The sequence below is a fragment of the Panthera onca genome, chromosome A1 (genome assembly GCF_046562875.1).
Source record: "Panthera onca isolate mPanOnc1 chromosome A1, mPanOnc1 haplotype 2, whole genome shotgun sequence".
NCBI classification, from domain to species: Eukaryota; Metazoa; Chordata; class Mammalia; order Carnivora; family Felidae; genus Panthera; species Panthera onca.
The window spans coordinates 168,967,395-168,974,928 of NC_138339.1; the positions used below are offsets into that span (position 1 = coordinate 168,967,395).

General features: G+C 41.2%; 1 non-coding gene across 1 annotated transcript; it reads right to left on the reverse strand.

Annotated features, from left to right (window-relative positions):
* Nucleotides 1-4,820: 4,820 nt before the first annotated feature.
* Nucleotides 4,821-4,949, reverse strand: LOC132682597 (small nucleolar RNA SNORA72). Its single transcript, XR_009611769.1, has one exon. It is a non-coding gene; the product is annotated as a small nucleolar RNA SNORA72 (small nucleolar RNA).
* Between the last annotated feature and the right edge of the window lie 2,585 nt (nt 4,950-7,534).

Consider the following 7,534-nt stretch of genomic DNA (forward strand, 5'->3'; position numbering starts at 1 on the left):
CATTATCTCTTGGTCATCTTGCCTCAAATCATAACCATGATACTATATACTCACACTATTTTCCAGCTCCTCATTGTTTTCATGAAAAAGTCCTTGGTTTGTTACATGAGACCCTTGGTGGTCTAGTACTTACCTACACCCCCTGGCTCACTTGTCATTCCTCCTTCTACATCACTTATTCTCTAGCCATATCAAACTGCCTATTTGGGCCAGACTATTTCATATCTCAGGACCTTTGCATGTGCTATTCCATCTGCTTTGACCTCAATTCTATTCTCTACATGTCCTTCAGCCACCTAATATTTACTTACTCCTTCCTGGAGACAGCAGTTCAGGCACAAGCACGACCTCTTACATGAAGCTCCTCTGACAGCTCAGGCTGATTTCATAACCATCTTTTCTCTTTCCTTGGTACTCCACTGCCTTTATTATAGTACACATCATACTGGATGGATTGGCCTTAGGTGTCTGTTTCCCCCATTCAGCCATTTTATCCAGCCCTATGTCCCCAACACCTACCAGAATGCTAGGTTCAAAGTAGATGTTTAATAATTGTGTTGCATTTAATACAAGAAGAATATAAACAAATGCTAAAAATCTGTGCCAGACACAGAGAAACTTGGGACTCTTGAGATTTTATAACCTGAGCATTCCTCTGAATGGAAACTTCCAAAAGCAAAATGAAGCCATAACTGGGTAACTGGGAAAGAAGTTTTGTTGAGGTCCAGGTGAGTTGGCCCATTATGTATAATGACTTGTAGGGTCAGATTATAAAGGTAGAGACATTTACGTGCCTGTGTATATGTGAGTTCATTTTATTCTTAAGGTACTCTGCCTTGCTGGACTTAGCATGGTCCTCAAGTATTTAATTCTGGCATATATAAGGGAGTTGAAATTATCTTGCAGAAAACCCAAGGTGTCTTCTCAGTATCTTTCATCTGACCAAACTGGTGCCCCCATTGAGCCTTTGCTCCCACCTCTGCCACCAAATGCCCTTCTCATCCTTGGATGTGGAAGTACACCAGAATGTTAGGACAGATCTTCCCCTACCAGGCAGGGCTCTGAGCCATCCTGCTGCTTGCACCCTGCATTGCCTCAAGTGCTTGAAAATGAACCCAGAAAGACAAGCAGAGGGCAAACAGAACACAAATATGCACCTATAAAAATAGCCCTGTAATAACAGCCGCCCATGCACTAGATGGGAGCATGAACAGATGGCGATGTCTGTCTAATTTTCCAATCCCTGAGGTTGTACCTCTTTGCTTCCCTTCCATCTCTTTTCCTGGAACATGGTTTTGGCAGGCAGTGGGTCCCTTGGAATCAACAGAATCCTTCAAAGTCATTCCAGAATGCTACAGTAATCGAGGCCAACCTACACGCTACCCAGAATCAGAAACCCAGAGTTACAGACATGAGCCATGCCCAAAAACACATCAGTGACCTTGACAGGTTATCCCTTCATTTTAACAAAGTATATTAGTTGATCAAATGTTCCTTTTTAGAGTAAAGCAGAGGAACTTGGGCTCAGATGAAAGTCAAAATGGGCAATGTTGTTTGTTGATTGTCCGCTGAGTGCACGGGCACAGACAGGTCATGCCGTCTCACTCCTGCCCCTGCACTGGCTCCTGGAGGCCTTCTACCAGGGCACCACTTGTGGCTACTTTCCTTACTTACTAAAGAGTCTGGAACTTTGGGAAAACATTGTCTAAAGCTGATCTTCTGTTTGGGTGATCCCCAGAACAGACTACCAGTGTCCTGGCAGTTATTAATGTGTATAAATATTTTACAATTGCTGACAATATTTTCAAATCACTCAGACTTCTTTTTTAATTCTATTTTTATAGCATCCTCTATAAATCCCCCAAGTCCAGTAACTTAAAGAGATAGAATTTTAAAGTTTTGCAAACAAAATATTTCATATATTTCTAAATGTTTAATTTTCCTTATCATAGTTATGTAAGATAAAGGAAGTGTATGTAATATTTGCACCAAGCCCATATTGATGCCTCCAAAGGCACTTCAGGTGACCCCAGTGTTCCATACCAATATCGCTTTCTACAAATACCATGAGGTGAATAAATATGGTAGGTAACACGGAAAATCAGGCTTAATATGTTAAACATTTATTAAGCGCTTACTAAACGTTGTACTAGGCCCTCCAGGGGGATGACACTGATAGGACATCATCCTACCCTTGTCCACACAAAGCTTTCCATCTAATGAGAGATAAACAGCTAACTCTAGGGCCTAACAGGTAGGGGTACACTTACAGAGCATATGCAAAGAGCTTAATGTTCTTCATTTCACTTAATCCTCAACACAGCCCCTCTAGTTTGGATATCATCACCTTTCCAGAGGTGGGAATATTGAGGCGCTAGGAGATTCAGTGACTTGCCCAAGGCTCCACAGAGTAAAGTACCAATTTTGCATGACTATGGAGGCAAGAGGAGAAACGAAAAGCTGATTTATGAGGCTGTAGCAGCCCAGGTAAAAGACCGTGCTGGCCTGGACTAGGTGGAAGCAGTCAAGGCAGAAGAAGGAGCGGTCAGCTTCGGGATATATTCAGATGGTAGGTTCTACCAACTTCCTGGTCTGCTGAGGAAGAAAAGGAGCTAAGAGCCTAGGATGAAGGGTGGATTCTACACACCTAAGATGAAAAGATTGACAGTGAGACCAGACGTTCTCCAAAAGAGGGCAGTGACCAGCAAGCACTGTGGAGGAGTAAAAATCTGCAAGTTACTCAGGAAGCAAGGAAAACTTCAACCCAAATGAGAGTGTCACTTGAGAGGAAAGTTTTCACTGAGAGCCAGGAGGAAATGGATGAAGCATCTGTGACTAGATTAAGAGTGAATGTGAAGTTATTTGCAATTAAGTAAAGGTTACGAAGAGTATAGTGGGAAAGGTTAGGAGGGAAACAATCACATCTGGTTCAGGGAGAAGGGAACAGAGCCACAGGGACTGGGACTTTGGAGAGGATGATGAATGGAGGAGCATTTTTCAGTTTGGGTGAAAAACACGGATGAGTCATGGGGAAAATAACTGGCCTAGAAATTTCCACAGAACTGAGCCTGGAAGTAAGTCTCTGATGGATTGAGGTCTCTGATGGGTTGAAGGACTTGGACCTCTCTGGAACAAGCCAGCTGCTCCTGGAAATCCTAGACCAGGTGGGCTGGCAACAAGACTGTTTGGTTCCCAGGAGCCTCACTGAGTGCTGGAAATAGCATTAGCTCCAGATTGATGGGAGGCCTTTCTGGATGGAATCCTTTACGGCTTGTCTTAACTGTGACTCTGAGGGAATAAATGGAAAATGGCATCATTGATTTTAAAATAACTCTAGGTGAGATAGTTGCCTGTACTTTGTTTCCCTTTATTCAACTCCCACTCCTCAACTAATAACCACCCACTGCACTTCACTCAAATAGGTCTGGCCCAGTCCACTAGTGATTTCCATGTTGCTGGATCCTATTGGCATTTTCAGCCTTTATATTATTTGACATTTCAGTCCTACTGACCAACCTTTGTCGTGAAACACTTTCTTCCTTTGGATTTCCACAGTCACACCACCCTCTCCTGTTTGTGTTCCTACACTCCTCTGGCCACCCATTTGTTCTGTCTCTAAAATCCTCATTTACTTAGCCTTTAAAATGTTGGGCTTCCTTAATCCTTGATTGTAGGCCTTCTACCCTTCTTACTTTATCTTGTGTCTATAGGGCATTTTATTCAGATCCATGGTTGCAATTGCCTGATATAGAAGACATGTGAAAAATGCTACCAGAGTGTTCAGAGGTGTGCATGCCTGAGGCACATGGGAGGTTGCTTGCCTTGGGTCATTGCTACCCAGATGGTAAATTCAGCCTTAGGGCAGATAATGAAGCCCAAGGAGAGTATTTATATAGAGAGAAAAGAGAATCTAAACTAGAACTCTGGGAAAAAATATTCACAGGATTGGAAGATGAATAAGCACCAAGTAAAAGTAATTGCTATTATCATTCATCACCATTACTATTATTCTACAAGTAAGTGCTTGTTTGTATATTTCAAGATCTGTGTTTACTACCTACACATTAACTTTTTAATAGCACTTCTTACATTCCACCCAGAATATTCATGCCTACTTTTCACTCAGTAGACCACCAGGCTTTGTTTGGTTCATCAATTCAATCCAGCATCAGTAATTTTTACTGATTGCCTTTAAGATGCATCGTAATGTTTAAAGCACTATAATCCATCTCTATAATGGAGTACTGCAATATTCCTACTACTTACTATTGTCAACTTTTCCATCAGCATCAATTAGAAAAGACACAAAGGGGGTGTTTGGGTGGCTCAGCCAGTTGAGTGTCTGAGTCTTGATTTCGGCTCAGGTCATGATCTCAGGGTTGTGGAATCAAGCCCTGCATCAGGCTCTGTGCTGAGAGTGGAGCCTGCTTAAGATTCTCAATCTCTCTCTCTCTCTCTCCCTCCGCCCCTCTTGCTCTCTCTCTCTTTCAAAAGAAATTTTTTTAAAAAAAAAGAAAAGACACAAATGAACCATAGCTTTATCAATTATTTTATCAAGGGAACAAGTATAGAAGCATCACTTGCAACTGTTCAACAATCATTATTTCATGCACTAAAAGGAGTACGTTCTACTTTTCTTTTTTCAAAAAATAAAATACAATAGTTTTACAATTCATTTAATAGTAACTGGTAATCATCAAATTAGCAATGTTTATCTTCAAAAGTTATTTCACCAGCTGTGCTGTCATTTCCCAAGGACGATCATATAGAGGGAGTCACAGACATTTCCCACATAAGATGCATCATATAAATCAGACTTGGTTTATCATGAGCATTGATAAAACCAGACCTAGGGAAAGAACTAGATCTCGGGACACATGCATGGTCTTAATACAGGGAATGTTTAGCCTCCCCTGATTATTACAAAATCAGAACAAGAATATTCGTGGAGTACGTTCTACTTTTTAAAAAATCCTCCATACAGCCAACTGTCATGCATACACAAGGCAGTTATCCTCAGTGTGCTTCTGACAAGCTTGCTGCTAAGCTTACTGACCTTCTCTAATGAATTACTGTTTTGTTGTTCTCTGCACTCTTCAATTCCAAAGTCAAACACACATTTCCTCTATAGTCCACCTCTCCATTTCCATTTATCTGCAGGCTGTCTGCAGAGACAATCCACCAGAAAGAGGACAACACTCACCTTGGAACCAGAAGGCATGGGTCCAGGTTTTAACTTATAATTTAATCAATTGTGCACAAAATCTGATTTTCCTCATCTTTGTGTCTGTGTGAATGATCTTACACTCCTTCCAAACTCCCTCCAACAACAGGTGGTAAAAGTATTACCATTAGGAAAAGCTTTGGAAACCCAAGCACAGCCATTGTCCTTTCTCAGTGGAAAGTTTAGGAGACAGTCATCTGTTCTCAGTAGCTTTATGGTGTGGACTGTGGAGACCTGCCTCACAGAAGCCACTATTAATTGATTACAAGTGCATCTGAAGAATATTAGAAACATTCAGCTTCAGGTCTAAACCTAAAGACACGTTCCATCCAATTGGATACTCAATATTGCCCCAGAATATAAGGAGGGAAGGGGTCATTCTTTCCAATTTGCAGATGAGGAAAGAGAGGCTCAAGGCTTAGCAAACACACCGAGATCACTCAGCTAGGAAATGGCCAAACTAGGACCTTTCAACTTTTCTAATTCCTGGTTGTTCCCCTTGTGACACCTTTAACAAGAAGGAACAAAGCAGTGCACATATCCCTTCTCAGTTCAAGGAATGGCAGCTTAATGACCCAAGAGAGTTAATGTACCTCCCAAAAGATTCATTTCTCCCTGACTTACATTGAAAGAGGTTCATTCTACATTCTCATAAATTGATTTAAAACAATCAGGAGAAGTCTCCTTAAAATTCACTACACAATAAAAATAAAATACTTAGTGGTCATATGTAACCACACATTTTGTAGATATTGACAATGAGCCATCAAGAATTTATTTCATAGATGGCTATTATAATTATTTCACAACATAGAACACCTAGACTAGACAGGCTCCTTTTTTGTTGGAAAGAGAGGTTTTAAAGATCAATTTAACAATACTACTTTCAGTGTGAGAGTTCCGAGCCTCAGTCCAGTGGGACGCATTCTTGAAGTCTTGCACATTTAATTTACAATGAGCTTCAACAAATTTTACTCTTTAGCTGTCTCATGTGATAGAGGTCACACACACCTGCTGAAGCTTAGTTGCAGACAGACACTATCCAGCACATTCTAGTCATTTCTAGTATGAGACACAGACGACTCCAAATTTACAGTAATTAGATGTTGACAATCTCTTTGACTCAGTGAAATGAAACACTATTGAACCAAGTTTAAGTTCTTCTCAAGTCTTCAGGGAGATCGAGTGATTCCAAAGCAGCTACTGCAGGTATATGTCTGCATGAACGAGACACTAGATGGCCTGATGGCAACTGGGATGCCTACAAGGTGAAGGATGGATTTGAGACAAGAGGATTTTGTACGCTGCAAAGTGGTATATGGACCAAGGGGGCCACACATGCAAGAGCTTTGCACGTGTCTCGCCAGATCATGGCTTGGCTACATGAGCTGCTTTTTATGAGTGTTCAGTTCATCATCAAATTGAATAGAAGATCCAAGACCACCTTTTTAATTACAAAATGCTTCTCCCTCCCCCACAATCGGATGTCTGCTCGTTTCAGCTCTGCAAAAGAATGTCATCATCATAATTCCTAGTAGCTTGCTTCTGTTTCCGCTTCAATAGATACCCTGTAGATGGGAAGTCACATAACAGCTTTGCTCCCCATCAAGTTGCCTGCACCCGAAAACAGCTGCAATGCTTATCTAATTAAACCCCAGCACCAAACTGTGAGCTTGTGCATCAATCATTAATATTGTATTTTGGATCACTTTAAATTCTGACTGAGGGTACATGGCTCCCCACACACTGGTCTCTGAAGGAGATTTTTCAAATAATCTTTAAGTGGCATTGAAAAAATAAAACAAGCTGCCTGCTGTTTGACGAGAGCTCTACTATCCTGCTGCACCCTGATTAGCTGTTAATACTAATTGAGAGATGAATATTGCTTATTCCGAAATGCTCAAGATTTTTTTTATGACTACAAAAAGGAAAATGCAGTTTTCCTTCCCTCAGAAATGTGGCTCCTTGCCCAAATTTTAAAACAGCGCCAAAAGAACGGTGGTTTCTGGGTCTCTCATCTACAGCGTGAAGAGTCATTATACTGAATCACTTCTTTACTCTGCAGGGCCATCCACAAGTTAGTGAACTGTGATCTCCACGTGGGATTTGAACATTCATACCCTACATCTGGAACGTGGAAATGGTCCTCACAGAGATCTGATAGCCCAGAAATATTTATGTAAATCTCTGTCCTGCTAAGGCACATTGTTGATGCACTTGGGTTCAAGCTCATAAACCAAGAGGAATGGTTTCCTACATCGCTATTCTAATAGACTAAAGCCAACAGGCTAAGCCAAATGGGACAATTTA